At 39.0% G+C, this 25,302-nt stretch overlaps 1 long non-coding RNA gene across 2 annotated transcripts in view; it reads right to left on the bottom strand.

Moving 5' to 3' along the window:
* Positions 1-25,302, bottom strand: part of LOC309636256 — a 384,430-nt gene that overhangs the window by 212,235 nt on the left and 146,893 nt on the right. The window contains exon 4 of one of the 2 annotated variants that reach the window (XR_014249327.1): positions 14,091-14,164. The exons of the other annotated variant lie outside the window; for it this stretch is intronic. This is a non-coding gene — a long non-coding RNA (uncharacterized lncRNA). The remainder of the gene's footprint in view (positions 1-14,090; positions 14,165-25,302) is intronic. 2 annotated transcript variants of the gene reach the window in all.

Genomic DNA, 25,302 nt, shown 5'->3' with positions numbered 1-25,302 from the left:
CACCTCCTAAAGAAATGGAAATAAAAACAAACAAATGGGACCTAATGAAAGTTAAAAGCTTTTGCACAGCAAAGGAAACCATAAACCAGATGAAAAGAGAACCCTCAGAATGGGAGAAAATATCTGCAAATGAAGCAACTGACAAAGGATTAATCTCCAAAATTTACAAGCATCTCATGCAGCTCAATATCAAAAAAACAAACAACCCAATCCAAAAATGGAGAGAGATTCTGATTGAACTAGCTGGACTCAGTTGCTCACCTGGTGTAACCAGCGTACCAAGGGAGTGGGCAAGCTTAATACAGCTTGGCAGCCAGGCCCATTCCCAGGACACAGTGCAGACTTTTGGGGAAAAGGTCAGTTCACAGAGAAAGAGAAGGTCATACACGCAAGGACCAAGTCCATTACTTTGTCCATTACATTGACCGTCCTGTCATCAGACCTGAAATTCCCACAAGTCATTCCTTTAGCACTCTAAAGTTCCTTGTTAAAAGTATATTGGTTTTTTCTAGCAGCATAATATTCTCAGATATTTTCAGTCATTCTTGACATGGAACAGAAATGTTTTGTCCGAGGTGGGGGGCCTGAATGTTTATGGAGTCAAAGGCAATGTATAGGGAGCAGTTCTCCAGTGCAGAGCCTCCTGGGAAGTTAGGAAGCTCTCTGGACACATGTAGGGAAGCTGGGAGGTAGAAAATAAAAAGAAGAGGGAGGGAGGTGACAATGAGAAAGAGACTATGAAAATGATCATGTAAACCTCTCTGATACATTTGCCCACACCAGGGCTGTTCAAGGGCCATGGGACTAAAAGGTGTTTTAAAACCAGCATTCACTAGGGACCCCAGTTCTCTCCAAAAAACTGGCTGAAGTGACAAGTTATAGCTCGGTAGAGCGTAAAACTGTTCTGTCCTGAACGATGGTGGATTTAGCTACAGGATCATAATTTCCAAATGAAAAACTAGAACACACAGTCTGACAAATAATTTTTGTGCCATTTGAGAATGAACGTGACAGTCTGAAGTATGTACTTTGGACTCAAATATTCCAAATACTCAAATATTGTAAGTTACTAGGTATTTCAGTGGTACATGGGAAAATAAACAAATTTGATATATGCAGAAGATAGAGTCAGTTTAAGAGCTGGAAAGGAAATATTGAATCTGTTCCCACTTTCAAGGAACAATATAACAAACAGCAATACATTAAGCCAGAAAAATTTTTCAAGGGACTGAATGAGGTTATGGTCTATGGAAATGGAATTCACCTCACACTATTAGTCAATGAGCCAATATTAATTAAGAGGTTATAGAGTGTTTTCCAGTGGTTTTTTTCTTTCCACTTCAATCAGACAATATTAATTTGACTTATGATGAATTAAATGAGTTGCTTTCAAGGTCTCCTTAATTTCTAACATCTTCCAACACTATATGAAGCAAGATCCATCTCCCAACAACCCCCTTCCAAAAAAAAAAAAACCCCACAAAAACTGTCATTTCACATCCACCCCCTTGAAAAACACTCACTTAACCTTTGCATTGAACTCATGGTACTCACTTTATCAGTTAAGATTTGGATGCAAGTAACATAAAACAATTTCAGTTTATTTAAGGTGGAAGCACGAAGGTAATAAGAAGCCACTGTGCTGTCTCAAAGAAGCCAATGACAGGTGCTTCAGTCCAGTACCACAAACCAGAAATCTGAAGGGAATTAAGTGTCTCTCACTCTGTCTTGCATCATTCTTCTCTTTCTGCAAATAGATTTTCCCTACAACAGGTAGAAGATGGCCACTCCACAGCTCTTATGGTTACACTCAAAAGATCTGCTCATATTGAACTAAAATATCTTAGTCCTACTTCCAAATTTCTAGGAGAGGGAACCTGATTAACCTGTCTTGACCCAACTCTGGTTCAGTCACCTGTGGCCATCTCCCAATTTTTCCTACCTCCACAGCAATCTTATCTTCTGTTTATATTTTGGGTTGTAAGTTCCTCTGATCTCCTTTTTCCATCTAGCTGACCACTCTACTTTCTATCTTTCAGAAATATCTCACAGGTGTCTGTTCCACTGATAGCATTCTTCTTTGTTATCCATTATTCTTACGGAAGTATCCCCTTTATATCAATTCAAAGGAATTCTGTTAAGAGGAAGTGAATTTGGGTAACCTGCCTGCCATCTTAACACAATCACCCTATTTTTCCCAGCTATTTCTTCTTCCACTTCTTTGTAACCCTTCTTTTAATCTAACACTATAACAAAGCATAACTTCAAGCATGTCACTTCCCAGATCAAGTCTTCAAAGACTTCCAACGGCTGAGAGTACAAATTCCTTATCCTAATGTTTAAGACCATTCATGATTTGACCCAAATGACTCTTACTGGAAAACTGACCATTTGCCTTATTGAACCTAATTCTCCCTTCTAGACGAAGTCCCCATTTGCTACTCTTCCCCAAGTGGCCACCACATTCAAGCTTTTCTGCTTCTATAACTTTGCTTGTCTCCTCTCTGCCTTATTGCTCATGCCAATTCTAAGCCCAATGATCATAATCCTACTGACTATAACATTCTGAAAAAAACTTGACATCCTCTTGAAGCCTTCTTACCCACTCAGGTCAATGTCATATCTCCTTTCTGATAAACCCATATAGCTCTGAACAAGTCTTTCTTTTGACGTTTATCTCCTCATACCTTTTCTTTTGGTGGCTGATTAACACATTATCTCTCTCACTAAACTGTAAGCAAATGATAGGGAATTTCTTATTCATCTTTTGCATCCCCTATAGCACTGACACATTATATTGTACATAGTATATACCCAAACAGAAGTCAAGAAAGATGGAAGAAGGAAATTAAGTCTTTGTTTAGACTTAATCCCTTTCTTTCTTACATTCTGTCATTATTTCTACTATATTGCATTACGAAATAACTTTATTATAAGCTGTACTTCACTAAGCTTCTTTTACATATTTGGAATCCTTATTTTAACCTTGATAAAACCAAGATCCAGGTGTTTCACTCCTAGAATAGTTGCCTATCCAAAGAAGCATAATTCAGCAACCAAAAATAATTTCAACCTCAAATCCTTGATTGCATTTCTCATAAAGCACAAAAGGGACTCAAATATGTAGTCCACAGCACCATAAAAAAAATTAAAATTCCTTTGCAGCTACTCCACAGCATCTCTGCTATAATCCCCACATCCTCTTCAAGCTCTTTCACTGCTCAGTTCAATACTGTTTTGCTTCCCTCATCTTCCTCTATCCTGAGCCAGAGGTGGGTCAAGAGGGGTTAATCAGATTCCCTCTCCTAGAAATAAGGAAGACTAAGATATATTAGTTCAATATGAGCAGATCTTTTCAATGTAAACACATTCCACCTGTCACAGGAGAAACCTATTTGACAAAAGAGAACTCTCCTCCAGTAAGAAAGAACACTTCTTCAGAAGGTGAGAAAGAAGTGAGCAGGGGAATGGATTGACAATTACAAAATTCTCCTAGCCAAGGTAGCATGAAATCTTACAACAGCATAAATCTAACATTTAAATAAGACAGCTGTCTACAAGTCTCCCTTATACGTCCTCTTCATCTTTTACCTTTTAGGATGAACTTTAAAATACATAAATAAAATAAGTAGAGAATATCAAAACATGTAAACAAGCACCAAATTTCACAGCTTGTAGATGTTTCAATGCAGGCTGATGGAGATAGGAAAAGCACCTTAAAAGAGACAGAAATGCTGATGGGTTTTAAATATTTTAAAATTTTTATATAAATTAAAAAAAAATAAAAAAGACCAGGAAACATTTCAAGTGAGTTCAGCTGGTTCACCTGAGAAGTTCTCCATGGGAAAGCCTGGTTTGTTTGTTTTTTCTTTTTTTTTTTTTTGAGTATCCCAGAGTGTCTGACTGCCTTGGTCCAGAAGCTCTGGCATTACAGACAAAGGCCTGAGATGCTATGATAAATGGCAGGGGACTGAGGTAGCCACATTCCTCCTATCCCCATGCCAGCCTTCCTCTTCCAATGTGGACTCGTCACTGCAAGAAGCCAGCCTCTCAGTCCTTGTCTGCCCTTACACAATTGACCTTTTTCAGCTCATCCAGTTGTCTAATGCACATGCTTTTTGTTTTTATTTTCATTTGAATTATTCCCCCTAAATCCTTTTCATTCTGACACTTTTTTACTTTTAGCATGTTAGTTATTTCCTGTGCTTAATTTTTAATCTCATCTATTTTGGCACTTTTAACTTTTCATCCTATCCCCTATATCTTAATCTTTTATCTCTTTTACTTTCATGATTTTAACCTTTTATCTCATTGGCCTATAGCCTTTTCTCATTTATTTTAAATCTCATCCACTTTATCTTTTTATTATTTTTTTAATGTTTAACGTTTCATCTTTATTTGGAGTTTCATTCTTTTGTATTTTTAACTTCTATTTCCTCCATCTTAATTTTCTTTTTTCTCTGATCTTACTCTCAATTTTTAAATTATGTCTTCTAAATATCTACACTTCTTCATAAAATAATAAAAGTTCCCTTTTCTTCCTCTTCCACCTTTCTATATTTAAAATTTTTATTTTCACAATGACTAGTCAGAGGTAAAGCCAAAGTGCTGTTGTCACACACAGGGAAGATCAGAGACTTTCTACTTACTCTTCAACTCCAGATCCCCCTCCCAACCTGCTCCCCACCCCCATTCCCACCCTGTGGACCCCCTAGTCCTATCTACAATGAGTCTCAGAAAATCTCACCTGGAGAAATAGAAAAACTTATGAGGTAACACTTCTTAGGGCTCTAATTTCTACCCAGTCAGTTCACTTAACTGTCAAGAACTATGTAGATTCTTGTCCCTTGATCTATCTGGGTTATATACGAGGCTCTGTAATTATTGCTGTTGTTGTTTGGTGGGGGTAGGGGAGGGACATTTGTTTGTTTTTAAATTCATGGAGATGTACAGAGAACTAAAATAGAGATATACACAGAAAATGATTGGCAGAAAGGGTGAACGGGGCAAGAAACTAGGAGAGGGTAAAAAAGCTTTATCAGATTTAGGGCAAAAACATGTCAAGAGTATGACATGAGTGAGTAGATAATGGTAAGTGAGAACCTCCCTTGGAAGAACGCACCATGCAACGCCCTGAACTGCTTCGGTGAAGCCCGGGGCCTCCAAGCTCTGAAGCCTCCTGACCAACCAATAAGCTCAGGATAAGACCCACTGGGAGGACTGGCAGGAGGCTAGCCTCAAATGAGTTATCCCCATGTTGGCCCATCTCTTATCTTAGCAAAGGCATCCAACGAGCCTCTCAGTGCACCTCCCAGGCTTCCACTTCTTCACTATGCTTATTAAGAAAAAGTTGGTCTTAGGTGACATTTTCACAAATAGGGATATTTTGTAGAAAGGGACTGTTGTTAATTTGCTAGGACCTGTATTGGGAAAACAGGTCACCCAGAATATCAAAATCTATGAGAAAAGTGAGGCCCAATTCCTCCCAGATCATGGGACTAGTGTCTTCCTCTAGAGCAAATGTTGGGGCATAAGGATATGTCTGCCATTGGACTTCAGGGACCTTTTCTCTGCTTCTTCAAGGAAGAACAGGATGCAATTCTAGAAATGATTTAACTCAATATTTAAGTCTTAATAATAATGGCAATATTCTTGATTTCATGTGTTTCTTTTCTACCAGAATTCCTGCCTTATACCCACCACTGAAGGGGAATTTTCCCATCGATGGGCCCTACCTCACTGATGCACAACCTGATTGATTATAATTTCTAACCAGCCTCATGCATTCACAACCCTAGCCCTTTCCTGAGAAACTGGATCCTCTAACCACACTTGCCAACTGCTTGACACCATTCTCCATAGCCCTTGAAAATGCTTGATTGGCTGCTTCCTTAGTAAAAAGTCTCAGTTCAGAAAACCAATAGACAACCTATTTCCAGAACCTGTTTAGGTATATTCTGCCTTGGCCAAGATGATCTTGGCTTGCCAGAGAAGCAACTTTCAGCGGTAGTATTCAGCACATGCAAAAGATGTATTTCCTTACATCTGGAGTATGTTCTATAATAACTAAAATTCACTTCCTGATCTATTGGAATCACAAGAATAGAAACACTGATGTGTTGACATTTTAGGTGTTTTAATACTATTCCCCAGGACTTCCCTGGTGGTCCAGGGGTTAAGACTCTGCGCTTCCAATGCAGGGGGCGCAGGTCTGATCCCTGGCCAGGGAACTAAGATCCCAAGTACTGCATTGCCAAACAAACAAACAAATACTATTTCCCCACAAAATATCTGGATTTCAAAACATTTATCTCCCCCATTTACTGCTTTGCAAGTTTTACCTTTCCAATTATAGGGGGAAATATTTGACAAAGTACAAGTTCAGGTGATTTGTTGAGTCCACTAATTCAAAGGATCCTAAATTTGTCTTTTCAACCTGAATTTGGTTTCCTGTCTTGAGGTTCACTATGAGATCTGGTATTTCTTTGATTAACTTTCTGATATTTACTTGACTTGACCCATTTGGGGGGATAAAGAATATCAATACTTTCAGGAAGTCCAATGAAATCCTACCAGAAGCATCAGAAAATAGATAGGTTTCCTTTAGATTTTATTTTAAAGATAGATATATCAACCTAAATGGAAAACTCCTCACCAAATATATTTATGAACAGAACCTGGTGGTACTGAATGGTGGCATATGGGTGAAAATTCACCCATCTCTACCCTAGAAGTAAGTATCACAGATGTATCAGAGTCGGTCCTCTCTATTACCACCTTTACGAATGATGCTATAACCTGAATGTCAGTTCTTAATGTAAATATCTAGAAGCCATTTGCATTTGGGTAGCAAATATGCAGGGACCTGTTCACAGCTGCCTTTATATACTTTTTCCATTGTGATCATTTTTTTTTCTTCTCTATTCCATTATTTACCTCTGTGTTTAGTATTTAATTTTATCTTGTATTATTTATGAGAAAGACGAGTCTTATCTAGAACAAGGTAGGTAGTGAATAAATAGGGAAACATTCTTTAAAAGTTATGGAAGTATCCTTAGTTGTGGTGTGTAAACACTAAGGAATCAGTAAATACTCTTGAACATGGGAGTTACAGTAGTTATGTGGTTGAAGTAGACCTTGCCATATAGTCAATTCATATGGCTGAGATAGACTGATTATAGGAATACCAGTTATGAAGTGACTGCAGTCCCATAAATAGTGGGTGATGAACAAATGAAGAATAAGGAAGGACTGAAAGAGACCACACCAAGGAAGAATCTACCATGCTTGGTGACAATACATTAGGTATACAGAAAACTGGATTATATGAATTATCAGAACTTGTTCAGTATATTTAACCCCTTAAAACCTGTTATTTCTTCATCTGCAGAATGGGAGCAACAATAGTCACTCCATAGGGTTTTCCTGAGGATTAAATCAGATAATATATGTAAGCTGCTTAGCATAGTGATTTTCATGTAGTAAATGTTAAATAAATGTTAATTATTATTTGAATATAGATAAAGGAAAGTAATGAGAGAAGGATACCTTCTGGGATTTGAGCCAGGGTGACTGAGGAAATGGTGGTGTCACTGACAAAATTAGTTACTCTGGGAAAGAGAAAATCAATATCATATTGAGATATAGTTAGCATATCCCTAGATGCTATGGGCATAAATTTTAAAATAAAATAAAAGGGAGACATTTCATAATACCTCCTGTGTCATAACCATTTCCAACCATTTCCCCCAGGATCTCCACCCGTTTCATCTGAACATCACTCTTAGATATGCTTCCCATTTGCCTTGATTTAAAAGTTACATAAGGTCCATTTCCATTGGCATCAGCCCACTTAGGTGCATCTGCCCTATTTATTTACATGCTGCTTACTTCCTTTCCCAGGTTATTAATGAAAATGTTAACTAAACCCATCCCCTGTAGCTTAACACCAGACACCTTTTCCCAAAAAGGGGTATGAGTAATTTATCATGAACCTTTTATTTTTCTCCTCTCAAGTCAGTTTCCAGAATCACAATTGGCTTTTTAAACAAAACAATTGGAACTAATTCACAGAGTACATTATAATCACATCTGCCACATCTATAAATGGCAGTTGATATGAAGTAGCTGTAAATCCCCAAATCAAAAAGACCAAGAAGGAATACGATGGTTAAAAAGGAAGTTACGGGGAAAAGTCTGGAATATTCTATACCTTTCAAATGGTGGAATAATGCCTGCATCATTCACTTAATCCCCAAATAAACCAATTAAAGTTTTTACCTCATGACACACTGTAGGTCTGTATTTTCACATATTGAATATCTTATTTCCTTTGTTTTTAGTTTTATGAAGTTTTTGTTAAACGTTTTTATTTTTCTTACTTCCAATAGTTTGTGCAAGTTAAAGATATTTGCTTAAACTAGAAATCATATATATATACACTACTATGACATATATACACTAGTATGTATAAAATAGATAACTAATTAGAACCTACTGTATAGCACAGGGACCTCTACTCAGTGCTCTGTAGTGACCTGAATGGGAAAGAAATACAAAAAAGAGGGGATATATGTATACGTATAGCTGATTCACTTCGTTGTACCGCAGAAACTAACACAACATTGTAAAGCAACTATACTCCAATAAAAATTAATTTAAAAATATATAGAAATCATCAAGTAACATCCAGGATTTGTGGATCAAGAGAGTATATACAACCACAGAGGCGTTTCCCAACTTGGGGAGGAAGAGCTGTCACACTCATAAAATATCATAAGAGGAAAAAGATTTTTACAAAGAAAATGCATGGTGTCCACTTACAAGCTCACATTTTATTAGCTCTCACCTGCTCCTAAGGATAGTTGTGGCCCCACAATTTAACTTGAACAGCTAAGGTGAGAATAAATGGCCATTTTATTCCTTCTCTAGGCATGTGTATCCTCTGATGGGTACCTCAATGCCCATCCTCAATTTGGCCTGTCCAAATCTTGTCTTCTTCTCAGATTCACAGGGTTCCACAGCTTTAACTTACTCACATTCACCACTGGAAGGTAGTAAAGTGTCAAGAATAGGCTTCCATATCTGAGCTCCATTGCTTACTGGCTCTCTGAGCCTCAACTTCCTCATCTGTAAAGTGGAAGTAATGTCTACCTGGCAATAATGTTGAAGGGATTCAGTAAGTCAACTGGCATAAGGCATACCCCAAATTAACTGATAGGGAAAACCAAAGTAAAGAGGTTGGTTATCAGATCACACCAGGAATGGTCTAAAGAAAAGAAAAGAGCCTTAACTTTTTTAAGTCATAAATTTTGATGTCCATTGTTTCAGAGTTTCAAGCGACCTGTCATAAGAAAGACTGTAATTTAGGCGGCAAGCAAAAGAGAACTGATATAATTTAAAAATGAGTCATGGGTTCCATAACTGGTGCTATCGGCTTTCACGTTATTCTAATGAGCACCTAATGACTTTCTATAACTTAGTCAGCAAGAAAGAAAGGAAGACATGCCATACCTCACACCATCAAACCTAGGTTTTAAGGGTAAAATGAAAACTTCAAATGAAACAAATATTTCTTTCCAGGACCATCAAACAGTCACTTGGTTCAGTGTCTTTTTCAGAGGAAGGCAATTGAGTTGAACTTCCTTTAGGACATTTTGCTGCAGAAAAAAAACATCTTTGGAATTTTATGCAATGAGCTCTATCAGTCAACTTGAGGAGGCATGGAGTTAGCAAAACAAGCTGTAAGAAACAGCACATTTGAAATCAGGCTCAGCTCTGCATATATTCCCCTAAATCTTGGTCCCTCTCTCACTGTAGCCCCCCTCTGTTTCTGTGGGGCATCATCTGGAAGAGGCAGAAAAATAAACAGTTTATTAGTCTTTGTACTTCAAATGAAGCTCACTTAAGTTTCTGTGTCCCATCTGTTACATATTCAACATGTCCCTTAACTTCCCTTTAAGCAATTTTGATGTTATTGTATTGCAAAAGTGACATTCCATGAACAGGAAAATAATACCTCTGAGTTAGTAATCACCTGTTACATAACCTCTAAAACAGCCATGCAGACTTTATAGATTAGGAAAAGATATGCTCCCCCACCCCATTTAAATTGCCAGTAATACACTGAAAGAGGTTCTGTTCCCAGGGAAAGAAGTATTACAAAGCTTTGACCCCTTCCTGACTACCCCAGGGTGAGAAATTACAATTTATCAACAGGGAAGATTTAAGGGGCAATAAAAGTAGGCCCTTTTCCCTCATTCTCATAGAATACACTAAAGCAAAACTAAATCTGGGGAGGGGCAGGTCCTGCTGCCAGCAAAGACTTCTGACATTTGAAGAAAGAATTCTCTTCACAGGATGAAGCTACAGAGTAGATCAAAAGCATAGTCTCAGTTCTAGCTCTAACAACATAAAAACCATTACAATAAATCATTTCTCCATGGAAGAATCTCTTGTATATATGAAGCTGTCAGAAGCCTCCCTTATATACATAAAGGGTACTACACTATACACCAAAAAGGAGTACTATAAAACTAACTCAAGAATGGGAAAGAAAAATGAACATCTACAACAGAGGCTGGGCAGTTCCTAAATAGCAAAGGTCAGGAAAAATTCCTAGAGTAGGACTTTGATTCATTTCTATTCTCTTCATGATTGTGTCCCAGTAACACCCATCGATAAATGTCCATCAGTGTTTTATGAGCAGCTCACTTTTGCTGACTTCACTTTCCATCAGTTTTTAAGATTGAATACTGACTTGTCACAGCTCCATATAATGGAGCCATGAAGCCCTTTTTGTTTTGGTGCTGGAAGCTTTTTATCTATTTATTTACTTTCAGTGTTCCACAGTTGCTACAAGCGCCTCCTTCCTGTTTGGTATATCCAATGTCTGTTCTGCTTGGGACACCACTTCATAAATCTGTAATTAAAGAAACTGCTGGAGAATGTGGTAACCCCAAGGTTGAGGTGCTTTTTGACATGGGTCATATCTCTGCTCTTTTTGCCAAATGATATTGAAATATTCATGTCAAATTAGCATAAGGCACATCCTGTTTTATGAGGAAATGTTGCAGAACCATATCCATAACTGATGCATAAGACACAAGTTTTCTATTTTTATACACAAGAACAGACTCACATATATCAAGGATCAATTACTTGAGGTTCCTCAAGTCACTGAAATTTTCCCTGTGGTATCTAGAACACAACAAACTTAAGTGTTCTGCAGTTTAAATAGTTCAGGTCTTACAATTTGTATACAATATTTCTTAAAAATCATTTTGTCATTATATAATTTGGTAAGATAGGACATTTAAAAGGGGATGCTAAAGGAATCTTAATCTACAAGGTTTTTTCTTCCCTCAGTGTTCACCAGGGTGGAGGGTAGGGTCACACAGGTAGCAGAGTTATGCAAATTGCTCAAGGTTTAGATAGTATATTTTGGCTCAGTATATATCGTGAATATAAATGGTATGTGTGATATTGTGATTTATAAGAAAAAATATATATTTGGTCTTTGTCTCAGTTCCTGGCACAGAGCTCCTAAAACTCTTGGGATTTCTTAAGCATGAGAGCAGTAAAGGTGTCTATTTTTAGGTTAATGAGGTGACCCTCAGCACAATTCTAAGGATGGAGGCTGAAGAGCCAACCTTGTGATTACAGGGTTGAAATTTCAGCTCAACCCCCTTACCTCCTGGGAGGGGAGAAGGGCTGAATCAATCACCAATGGCCAATGATTTAATCGATTGTGCCTTTGTAATGAAGCCTCCATCGAAAACAAAAAAACAGGGTTCAAGGAGCTTCCCGGTTGGTGAACCAGAACACAACCACGTGCACTGGCCAACTGTATACATCCCTTTCCAACTCCAAGTTTGGCAGCTGTCAAGTTGGGAGCTTGAAATCAGCAATGGTGAGAGTATTTACACCACAGAAATCATCAAATACTACAAATCAGGGTTTCCCTCCTCCCTCTCTCCCCTCTCCCCTGCCCCAGCCAGTTGTTAAGCACTTAGCAACACACTACCAGTTGGAGGTGACTATGAATGATCTCATCCCGAGTCCCAGACTGGCGCTGCTATGTACAGTTTGCATTTACCCTATTAGTATGGTGTCCTTGGCAAAACTCTACCACCAGGTCCCAGATCCAAATTAAGCTAAATTACACAGCCATGCTAGGAGCCATTACCTCAAGACTGTTATACGTAGGACAGCTATATACCCGTTTCCCTGTTTATGTCTGTTTCCAGTCTGATTTAGAGTTTATTCCAGAGTTTTCATCTTAGAACAAAAGTATTATCCTTAATAGCTGTATTTTTTGAAAGCTGAAATGGGTACAATAGATTTCCACTTTGTGCTTCCAGCTTCTGCCATGGACCAGTCTAGTGTGTGAGACACATATGCACTCTAGTTCTCACTCTAACAGGTGTGAAATCTGAATGATGATTTAATACAGAGATAAAACAAAAATTCATAAGCACTTTAACATTTGGTTAAATCTGAAAGCAGTGATATCTCATCTCTTTTTCTGACCCTTTCCAGACAATCCTGTTTCAGGGTTCCGGCAGAGTGCCCACTGATAAAACAAGGTGTGCTCTGTCACTAGCAACGAGGAACTGGTACCACCTTCTAGCCAAGGTGTTGGCGGGGGGAGAAGCATCTCATGCTGCTGCTGGCAATGGTTAGTCAGTGGATGGACAACTCCCACGACCTATGCTGAAGTCTGCAAGATGCACAAAGCTGCCAGGCCTTGAGAGGGAGGGTTCAATGGCAAATATGAGAAATTGTAGCTTAGATGTATGAGAAATCGATGCAAAAAATGGAGTCTAAGCAGTCCTGATATAAAGCACATGAAGTTTTCTCAAAGGTTAGTAGTACTCTTAAGATTTGAAACGTTGATTCAACAAATACAGCTACGTAAAGTATATTTACATACCACTAGGTAAATCGTGACTTTTCAAAATCAAAAATTATTTAAATTAAGTTTCTCCATTTTCTGTTTCAAATATTCTTGTGCATATAAAAAATAAGTAATGGCTGTCAATGTGTTGGCTCCATTAGCAGAAGAAAAGCTTTGCACACAAATGACACTAGCTTTATATTCGAATTATGAGGTGCTTCAAATAGAAAATCAATCAACTTAGTTCCATAATGGTTCTCTTTTTTTCATCCAATTCATAGTATCAAAGTAAAGCTTCTTGAAATTTCTTCTGTTGAAAGTGAAACATCTGACATTTTTGCAGATATTACTATAAACTCAGCTCAAAAGTTCATTTGAGGAAAAAAAGTATTTTGGCAGGGATGATGTAAGCACAAATTTTAGTGTAGCGTAGCATGGCAAAGACAATGTTTTTACTAAATTAAGAAACCTATAGAGCAGAGATGTTCTTGGAATTAGTTATGTTGCACAAGTAATTCATAATTGCCTCCAAATAACCTATAGTTCTACCCATCAAAATAGAAGCTGTATTGCTTCTCTTTTATATACGAAGAGTAACTGAAGTACAAATTTTTCTGATTAAACTCACGTTGAATGAAAACAAAATAAAATAAACTTCAGCATGGCAATATATATTTTTTGCTGCTCACCATCAACTGGATTTTAGAAAGCTTTGAGCTTTTATAAAACCATTTTATAATTCAAACTATGTATACTACAATGATACTGACCCTTTGTAAATAAGTCCTCTATATTTTGTACATATTTTGTCAAAATCAGTTAAAATATTTTAATAAAAAAATTAAATATTGTACATCAATTATGCTTCAATAAAAAAACTTAACAAACAGAGCTTTTACAAATTGCAACAGAGTCAGAGCTTGCAAATACGAAGATGTTAAAATGTTTTTCCTTCAAAGGTAAGGAAGAAATCTAGGAAAGCTGAAATGGAATTGATGATTTAATCTTAAAATTCTATTGTTGTCTTTTAGAATACACCATCTTCATAAGTGAAGAATACTTTGATGGCATATTTACTTCCAACTGGATAAATTTTTATTCTGCAACATATTGGAAAGAAATTGATAAGGTATATAGTTTTGCCATGTTTAAATTTGGTGAAACAACGAAAAGGATTATTGAAAGAACTTACTGATGAGGCTTTGGCCTTGTAAAAATATTCGTTAAATAAATGAGCTCTGAATGGAGATCCCCTCCAAAAAGTACCTGTAAAAATAAAAATATTCACGCTGAACTTTTTACACATTTAAACACAAAAAATTGAAGAAAAAAAAGTGAGAATGTTTACCATTGAGCTGAATTTGCTCTAGTTTCACCAGGTATCTCAGCACCTATAGAGCAATTATTTTATTTTATTGATGAAAAATATTACAGTCTATCAGGAAGAGCCCACTGAAGATAACAACAATTTCTAATTTATTAATCATAAAGTACAACTTTGAAGAATGTTGTTGGCAGTTTATGAAAAAATAAAAAAATAATAAGACTGTATTGAAAAAAATACATTCTTCAGAAAGATTACAATGACACAATATTACAGATAGATAAAGCTAAGAAACTGATCAAGATACATGCCCATGTACCAGGAATAATTAGACTGCTTATACTGTTTTTAAATATTCAGATATTTAATTAAGTATTTAATTAAAATTTTGCCTTATTATTCACATACACTTTTTTTAAAAATAGATTTTGAAAGTAGCCTTTGAATGATTCTATTCTATAGATTCACCAATAAAAACAATTCGATGATCAGTAAGTATTTTCAAAGAATATAATTTTAATGATTTTTAGCACATCTCTCACTCTTGAAAACCTCCCAGGCTTTATGATAAATTATATGGTCACTCTAACCATATCCCATCCTAGAAAAAAATAAAAGGAATTTCCTATTCTGGGACCAAGGGCAGGGCAATACAGAACTCAGACACTAGAACCATTTCCATCTTTTCCTTTCGGTGCATGCTCATACTCAGAGGATTTATTTTTCTTTTAAGCATCCAGCGTTTTGAGAGCTCAATGTGGTTGACTGTGATGGGTTAGGGTGAACTGGAAATAGGCTAAAAGTAAATTACCAAGGTTATCCATACCAACCATTCAGCAATAGCATCAGACACATTTATTGTGTCAGTCCTCGTTAAAGGCTTACTTTTATTCTTTTATCACTTTATTTTCCTTGGTGAGAGACAAAACAACTGGCTGACCACAATGTTCTCCTTTCCAAATTCCTGCCCTTGCATCTTGTATGATTAAGTATGGTGAATGATAAAGTAGCCAGGGGTTTTATTTACTCCATCGAATAACTGCTCAATTCAATGACAAATAAAAGAGGGTAAATGAGCCATGGTAATTCTCTGCTTTAATATTGCCAAAACAACCAGTGAAAGAATAAGTTCCTTTGAAAAGGTGGAAGCTCTGAGTTTCAGTTCAAAACTTGGGCAAGCTACAGAATTACAGATTATTTCTTGTTAACATTATGTTGAAATCTTAACTCCTGATACCTCAGAATGTGACCTTATTTGGAAATAGGGCCTTTGTAGATGTAATTACCTAGGTTATGAGGTCTTACTAGAGTAGGGTGGACCCTTAATCCAATATGACTGGTGTCCTTATAAGAAGAGGAAAATCTGGACACAGATACAGGTAGGGAGAAGGTCTTGTGAAGACAGAGGCAGAGACTGGAGTGATGCAGCTACAAGCCATCCCAAGAAGCTAGGGGAGAAACGTGGAACAGATTCCCCTTCAGAGCCCTTAGAAGAAACCAACTCTGCTGACGCTTTAATTTCAGACTTCTAGACCCGAAAGCTGTGAGACCATAAATTTCTATTGTTTTAAGCCACTCAGTTTGGGGTGCCTTGTTCAGCATCCCTAGGAACGAATATACTAATTTCTCTACACCTCAGTTCCCTCATGTGTATAACTAGTAAATATCCAGCACTAGTAAATATCCACTCTCAGGCTTATAGTGAAAATTAGTTAATGCTTGAGAAAAGCAGTCTGGGGACTATAGAGCACTAAACCCATGACTCAGACACATTTGAAGTTAGAGCAGTCTACAATTCCCATCCTCTGAAATCTTTCGAGGAACATCCATAACCCGCTGACCCAAAGAGGTCAATCAGATCTTCTCTCCTGGGAATTCAGTAGCTCTGGTCATTCTCTGCAGGGCACCTGACCTGAGCCACCCTTTCCCCCTGTGCACTGAGAGAAGAGAAAGGTGGTCTGCAGAAAGAAAAGACACAAGTAAAAGCAGAAGCCCCAGAGAGGCAGAGACACGAGGTCTCTCCGGAGGGAGACTGAGAGGATGCCTGCAGGCTTTCTCATTCTCGCTTCACATCCCTTCCTCTGAGCTGTGAGCAGTTCATGCCTGACACATTTCCTGTACTCCTCTGTTGCTCAGAAGAAGTCAGTATCGAGGTAAAATATAAATACATACACTGACACTATAATGACAAAACGTAAGAGACAACAATTAGAGGTGAGAGAGAGAGAAGCTAAAAGACTCGTATTTACACTTTTTTAAAAATAATTTAATGTAAGTCGTACAAACTCTGGGCTCTATCCCAATGGAATACTACCAAAGCTATAATCATTGCACGTAAGTGATATCATTCCTATTGATTTTGAAAATATAACTATATGACCTTTAGTCACAGTATTTAATTTTTCGAGATTTTAATTTCATCATCTATAAAATGGTTGAACAAACTTATACCAGTAGTTCATAAAATTGGGAAGTCTGGAGGCATAGGGGTCTTTAATATGTTCACTGTTTGGAAATAAGTAGTAAAACTTTCTAATTTATTTGTCACTAACCCTTACAAGCTAACTAGAACATAAAGTTTCTTTGCATTTAGCTACTTCTCAGTTTGGTAACAAGTTAGACTGGCAACTCTATGCCTTTGGTTAATTATTCTAGTGAATTTTTGATAGATTGAAAGATTTCAAACCATAGAGTTCTGGGTAACAATGGTTACTTCTGATAAGGGAGAAGCTAGAAACCAAAGAAAGAGATTTCTAAGCTATCTTTTGGTTTAACATCCCAAGAGTCTTAAATTTCTAAAATTTGCAAGAAGTCACTTTTGAGAAAAATAGAATAAGACCTAAGCCCTCAAATAGTGCAAAGATGGCAAAGATAAAGGAAGGGCCCAGGTGCCTACAACTCAGAGCTGAGAAATGAAAGACTCACAGTAATACAAGGTGATTATCACCAAGGAATTATACCCACTGAGAGCTTCTCAGAAGCAACACTCTCCCTCGATGAGTTTTGTATTCTCCTGGGAGCCTAGTGCAGTGTTAGGCACAAAATGTTGCTTAATGATCACTATAAAGTCAAAGGGAATTTTTACATGGAATGTAGGCTACTTGACTTATGTAACTTAATACAATGGTTGAAATTAGAACCTGTAGAGAACCAAGTAAATTTAATAAAATCCCATCTGGGCCTGTATTTCTGGTTGCCAATCCTTTCAAAGGAAGAAAAGGGAGTAGATTTGGAGTAGATAGGGACACCATTCAGTTTGGAGTCACATTCACAAAGCTCGTGAATTTTAGACATTTGATAGTATCCTCAAATGAGATTAGACATAGTCACTAGATACTCTGACAGGATAAGAAGACAGCTGCCTTGGATAATTAACAACATGTATTTATAGGGGAGGCTCTGCATGTTTGGGGGCAGAAACATATGGAAAATCTCTGTAGTTTCTGCTTAATTTTGTCATGAACCTAAAACTGCTCTTAAAAATACGGTCTATTAAAACAAACAAACAAACAAACAAAAAGAAGACAATCATCATACAATTTTTTAGGCTTGTGTTTCTTTACTGGATTGCCTAATGAGTAATATCTTTATAAATACTGTAATTATCTTAGGAATAGTCAAAAGGGTTGAAAGCAATTATATATAAACACTTCTATTGCAATACCTATGATTTCCTTAGTTGTTTCTTTTTTTTTTTTTTTTTTTTAGTATACCAGTAGCCTCTGAAAATAGTGATGGCTCTGTGAGGAGCTTCTCAAAGTCAGGAGAATCATGAAATCAAATTTGCCCAGGCCAGAGATTTGTCCACTGTATGGGCCTAGAACCTAGCACACCTACATAAAGAACATACCAAAGTGGAACAACAGCTTTTTCTCTGAACCCCCAGGGCTTGGCACAGTGCAGGTCACATAGCCACTCTGAAAGTTAGACACATCCTCAGGTCCACAGCCTCCTTCTGAGAAAAGCAGCCACAGAGATAATTTCCACAAAGGCTACCATCTGTCCTTCATAAGACCATTTCATGGCCAGAGCTGATTGGCCCAGGGGTCAGTCCGGCAAAGCCAGCAGAAGTCCATGGAGTAGCCCACAGGAGAACCTGACCAGAAGGGATGCTCTATACCAGACAGTGAGCAATTAAACCAATGAGATTCTCGGTGAGTTTGAATACTCCCAAAAGACTCTAGCAGATAAGATAAAAATCTCTATAGAAACTGTGGAAGGATGAGCTTATTCAGGAATATGGCTGAATCTGAGGCAACAAGAATAAGAGTGACTGTTAAACACTGTAGTGGGTTGAATTTTGTCATCTGAAAATTCATATGTTGAAGTGCTAACTCTCAGAACCTTGGAATGTGACCTTGATTGGATCTAGGGTCCTTACAGCGGCAATCAATTTAAAATCAGGTCATTAGTGTGGGTGTTACTCCAATATGACTGGTCTCCTCATGAAAAGGGGAAAGTTGGAAACAGACACATACACAGGGAGAAGGCCATTTGAAGATAATGGAAGAGATTGGAGTGATGTGTCTACACACCAAGGAATGCCAAAGATTGCTGGCAAAGCATCAGAAGCTAGGGGAGAGATATGGAACAGAGTCTCTCTCATGGTCCTCACAGGAAGCAACCCTGCCAATACTTTGATTTCAGACTCCTAGCCTGCAGAACTGTGAGATAATGAATTTCTATTGTTTAAGCCACCCGGTTTATGTACTTTGTTAAGGCAGTCTTAGCAAACTAACACAGACACCTAAGCTACTGTTAAATCAGAAACATCTGCTCTGCTCCTTGAGGCCAACTACTTGACTCCTGAGCAGACTTTCCATCTTCTCTCTTGCTCATTTATCACCACAATAACCCCCATCACCGTGGATAACCTGAGCTTTTCTGTTCCCTGAAACTTGAATGAATTTAGCTAACTTGGTGGGAGTTCAGCAATGTTTAGGAATGGGTAAATGAAGCAGTTGGAGGCAAGGAAGCTGCTGTTTTGGGATCCTCAAATCAGAGGATCAGGAAATTTGCAACAACTTTCAAGAGAGCTTCAGGGAGTGGCATCCAGCCAGCAACCTCAACCACTTGGCCCAGCTGGAGGATAGAAGGTGAAGTCAGGAAACCTACATCCTGACAAGCTTGCTGCTGGGGGGAGTGACCTGGTCTCTCAGCCACTGGTTGTTCTCATCCAAGCCACTCTCTGTAATAGAACAGCTCCTGAAGGAAATAACAGAGACTAATTTCTACTATTCAGGGTCTGCAGTGCAACAGATACTCAAGAAGCCAGCATTATCTCTGAGGGGAAGCCCTTTGATTACCCAAAATAGTTGCTTTTAATTCTTTTAGCCTTTGCTCTTCTCCTAAATCTCCTCTCCTACAGCCTGGATTCACTGGATGCCTGGCATGAGGAAGGAACTGGCACATGTCCTGATTCAGCCATCTGTGCCTCCTCTCCCCACCAAAGTGAGAACGCATTCAAAATAAATTATTTTGAAAGCACATTCTCTCCATTCAAGTTCCATTTCAAGATCTGACAATAGACAGCACCTCCAGGATTCTCATTCCTGGCAGCAGCTGAATGGGAATGGCTGAACAATGCTCTCAATGCTTGCTCAGAAAGAAAGGAAGACTTGGGATGAAAACAGGTGAAAGCTCTTCCAAGCTTCAGAGAGAGACTGGGCCCAGTGCCAGCACTGCCTTCTAGGTGGTCCAACTGCATTGCTCATTGGTTGCCGTGAATGGGGCAATTCCAACCCAACCCTGGACAAGTGAACATGTGAATTTAATTGCTGCTAATTCAATGTTTAAATGGAACATTTTTACATTCAAGCCAGTTTTAATTTACTTTACCTTTTACACCTTTACATTAAATAGGCTTTCCAGAGAAGCATAAGGGAAACCAATAATTTTTGGATACTTTCCTTCTGCTAGACAACATAATGGGCTCATAGTTTATCTCATTCTATCTTCACAAATTCCTATGAGGTTAAGACTTTTATCTTTATCTTAAAGAGGAGTAAACCCGCTCAGAAAGGTTAGATAGCTCAGCTAGGGTCACAGAGGTAGAAAGAAAGAGCAAGACTTTAACCTAAGCTTTTACTTTTAGACTCTCCCACAGAGGGGCTTTTCAATATCAGAAAAAACAGGTTATTTGGATGCAGTAATTAAAACATCTCCTCTGTTATTCTTTACATTTCTGAAATCAATTAGTACCACTCGTCAGAGTGTGAGGATCAATCATTTCTAGAACAATCAATAATATTGATCCCTAATTAGCATAAACCCCATATAGACTTGTAGCCAACAAACAACATTTTGGACTAAAGCCTAGGCTAAAAGGACATCTCTATAATTTCTAAATAATAGTTACAAATTTTGTATTGTTTAATTGAGATGATTAATTACAAAAATAAAGTATAAATTTAGTATGGCTTTTAAATTAATTAATCACATTTCATTAAACACAATTAGGTCTACAAACGTTCGAAAAATTAGTAGCACTTACGTACAAAGACACATTACTTATTCCATCTACACACAAGGATTGGTTCATACCTAGATTCAAGATGCCTTAGAAAAACTCCTTAGCCTCTCCAAGGGACCTCAGCCACTAGGTTAGGAAGCTCCGATCCAGACAAGCCCCCCAGGTGGAGACAGATAAGCCCAAAAGGACAAAATTATGTGCCCAAGGTCAAACAGTAACAAAGACAAGACTAAAAGCTAAATTCTCCGACTTGCATTTCAGTGCTTTTTTTCAACTTTGAAGACAGCCCACTCAGTCAATTATTCACCTTCAGTGCTTTTTCTAAAGCATTAACAGTAAGGAGAACAAATTGAGGTATGCAAAAACATAAGTTTATTTTTCTAAAACGGAACAAAATGTCTATCTTGAATCCTCATTCCATCAGGGATAACAATGTCAGTTCTGAGTACACTCAGTCAATTTAGGATTTCGTTCTTCTCTAAGAGTTGTACTGGTGCGGGGTGGAGGGGTGGGGGAGACTACACAATGTCAAGGGTTTTGAGGTGTCTGTTTTGTGTCATCCATCCATATATGCCATCCCTGAGATGTAACTCACCCCCTCAGTCCCAAGATGTAATTACCCTTCCACGCTGCATCTACTAAGGCTGGCATCTGTATTGCCACCAGGCCCCTTCATGCTGCCCACGCAGAATTCCAGTCTTACTTCCCTTTTCCCAGCCCTGAATACTCCAAGGGCCTGCTGGTTTTCCTGCAACTCTCCTATGTCTTCTCTCTAGGTCAGGGCAAAAAAATTGACTGGACCTTCATGCCTTTTCTTTCACTATTGCTCTGCCCTGGGTTCCAGAATTATATTTTGAAACTCAAGAGCAGGAAATTGCTTTTCTTTTCTTTTTCCTCTCATCATTCTTTCTGTGGCCTCTCTTCCTTAAAGTATAAGGAAGATATGCAACTGTGAAAATACACTGGTTAATACTTTGAAGATGTTGTCATGCGACATCTTTCTCTGCGGTGACTAAAGCAATTACAACTGCGTTAGTATCACCATTAAATTTTTTTCCATTTGAGTCATCACCTCTTACATTAATTACTCCCCATGACTGACATAATTTGTAACAAAAAAGAAAAAGAAAGAAAGAAAAGAAATCATGGAAGATCTCCAAGAGCAATGTATAAGCTCTGCAGTAAAAATGATTTCAAAATAAGTATCCCAGTTCCCCTCACTACAGAAGAGAATGAGACTCATATAGATGTAAACTAAGATCCAGGTGTGTAGTAGGTGTGAAAATGCACAGAATAATAAGTGCTCTCCAATTTATTTAAGTTGCAGCTTAAACTGCCTGGTTTAATTGGTTTCTAAAAGTTCTGGTCATCTAATATTCTTCCTTCTTGGGTCTGGCATGGCCTGAAATAGTCACCATCAATGGACTAGGTAATAAAAGCCAGTCATTGCTTCCCGAAGACCCCCAGCTAAATGAGATCAAATTCAAATGTCAGCAGACCTTTCTGGTCTCAGGATAAAAGCCAAGTCAAATAACCTCAATTACCCAAATTTTCTGTCCCAGTCTCTACTGCACTCAATGAAATTCTAATCCCCCTTGCCAAGCCCTCACCTCTACCCAAAAAAGAACCTCACAGGTGCTGCAATACCAATCAGCCTTACCCACCACAGTCACCAAGCACTGCCTGCTGTGATGATGAGGTCCCTCAGGAAAGAAAGCTCCCCTACACCAGCCTGATACAAGTTCCAAAATTCTTGCCATTAATCTCCTTTTGGCTAGAGCACTGAATGTCACTATATTTTAAACAAATGTATAACTGAAAGTTATAGTATTATACAAGTCATTACTAAGCTATGAAAATCCCAGGTGGAATTAAGTTGTCTAACTAACTGCAGTAAAAAAGGAAACCCCTAAATAGAAGGGAAAGAGAGGTAGTGGATCATAAAAGGTAGCAAATTAGGAGCTGCAGCAGCAGGCATGGTGGGAACACATAATTGGGAGGAAGCACAAAAGAGAAGTGCAATATTGAGAGGAAGTGGAGTGGAGAGAGAGATGAAGGAAAGATAACATAATTTGGGAATTAAATGGTCAAAAAGAAACTTGGCCTAACTCTCTTAAAAGGAAAACAAAGTGACATAACTGGCTTTTCAGGTCAAGCCCAGAGTAAGCATCTCTCTCGAGAAAGGAAGAGAATGTTCCCCCTAAATTGAAATCTATCATCAGAATCATCAACTACAAAATGATAAGCAGTTTGGATAATGTAACAAATCTGTGTTCCTGCTAATTCATTTTATCCATACCTAAGAATGAAGCTCAAACCTTTAGTGAAATGATAAAAAGATGATTGCAAAGGTACCTGAACCTAGACATAATATTTCAGGTGTGTTCATTCTGGTGCAATAAACAGCAGATCTTTTACTTTCCTTGATCTGAACACTGCACACTGATTGTCTTAGTCCATTCAGGCTGTAGTAACAAAATGCCATAGACTGGGTGGCTTATAAACAACAGAAATTGATTTGTCACAGTTCTGGAGTCTGAGAAGTCCAAGATAAAAGTGCCAGCACATTTGATGTCTGCTGAGGGCCCATTTCCTGGTTCATAGCTGGTGCCTTTTTGCTGTGTCCTCACATGGTGGAAGGGCCAAGGGAGCTCTCTGTAGTCCTTGTTATAAGGGCACTAACCCCATTCATGAGGGTTCCATCCTCAATATTTAATCACCCCAAAGGCACCACCTCCAAATACATCACATTAGGGATTAATTTTCAACATGTGAATTTTGGGGAGACACAAATATTTAGCTCATGGTAGTAGCCTAAGGTGGTATTTGCTCTCTAAAAAAAGCCTCAAGCCAGCATCTCAGACTCAACTTCTGGTCAACAAAATCCTCAAGACCTTTTCACACCAACTTCTATCTAGCTAGATATCTCCTATCCTGTAGTTAGGCAGTTTTATGTTTATTTGTCAGACTTTTCATTTGAACGTAATTCAACATACTTGCTTCGACTAAATGCAGCCTTGCCAGTTTTAGCTCATCATTTCCAACTTGAATTCTATCAGTTCTATATTTCTTAATCTTCCTACATTTGTGTCACCCTAAACTGACCAATGATGCCTTTGAAGCTTACCTAAACAGGATAAAGCGGAGGACAGAGACCAGTGGCACAACACCAAGAACATCTTTTCAGGCTGAAAATAATCAAAATTAACAAGTTAATGATAGCCCTCACTGCATTATCATCAACTATCCCCAGGTATGATGATGATGAATATAAAAGTAATGATGGAGAGAGAGGAGAAGATGGCTGAAGAGTAAGACGCGGAGATCACCCTCCTTCCCACAGATACATCAGAAATACTTCTACACGTGGAACTGCTCCTACAGAACACCCACTGAACGCTGGCAGAAGACCTCAGACCTCCCAAAAGGCAAGAAGCTCCCCACGTACCTGGGTAAGGCAAAAGAAAAAAGAAACAACAGAGACAAAAGAATAGGGACGGGAACTGCACCAGTGGGAGGGAACTGTGAAGGAGGAAAGGTCTCCACACACTAGGAAGCCCCTTTGCTGGCGGAGACTGCGGGTGGCAGAGGGGGGAAGCTTCAGAGCCATGGAGGAGAGCGCAGCCACAGGGGTGCGGAGGGCAAAGCGGAGAGATTGCCGCACGGAGGATCGGTGCCGAGCAGCACTCACCAGCCCGAGAGGCTTGTCTGCTCACCCGCCGGGGTGGGCGGGGGCTGGGAGCTGAGGCTCGGGCTTCGGAGGTCGGATCCCAGGAAGAGAACTGGGGTTGGCTGCGTGAACACAGCCTGAAGGGAATAGTGCACCACAGCTAGCCGGGAGAGAGTCCGGGAAAGGTCTGGAGATGCCGAACAGGCAAGAGATTTTTCTGGCCTCTTTGTTTCCTGGTGCCCGAGGAGAGGGTATTCAGAGCGCCGCCTAAACAAGCTCCAGAGATGGGCACGAGCCACGGCTATCAGTGCGGACCACAGAGACGGGCATGAAACGCTAAGGCTGCTGCTGCCGCCACCAAGAATCCTGTGTGCGAGCACAGGTCACTATCCACACCACTCCTCCCAGGAGCCTGTGCAGCCCGCCACTGGCAGGGTCTCGTGATCCAGGGACAACTTCCTCGGGAGAACACACGGTTCGCCTCAGGCTGGTGCAACGTCACGCTGGCCTCTGCCGCCGCAGGCCTGCCCCGCATCCGTACCCCTCCCTCCCCCCGGCCTGAGTGAGCCAGAGCCCCGAATCAGCTGCTCCTTTAACCCCGTCCTGTCTGAGCGAAGAACAGACATCCTCAGGCAACCTACACGCAGAGGCGTGTCGAAATCCAAAGCTGAACCCCGGGAGCTGTGCGAACAAAGAAGAGAAAGGGAAATTTCTCCCAGCAGCCTCAGAAGCAGAGGATTAAGGCTCCACAAACAACTTGATGTACCTGCATCTGTGGAATACCTGAATAGACAACGAATCATCCCAAATTTAGGAGGTGGACATTGGGAGCAGGATATATTATTTTCTTCCCCCTTTCCTCTTTTTGTAACTGTGTATGTGTATGCTTCCGTATGAGATTTTGTCTGTATAGCTTTGCTTTCACCATTTGTCCTAAC

Source organism: Balaenoptera borealis (assembly GCF_965194805.1).
Source record: "Balaenoptera borealis genome assembly, chromosome: 10".
NCBI classification, from domain to species: domain Eukaryota; kingdom Metazoa; phylum Chordata; class Mammalia; order Artiodactyla; family Balaenopteridae; genus Balaenoptera; species Balaenoptera borealis.
This window is presented reverse-complemented; position numbering and strand designations above follow the sequence as displayed.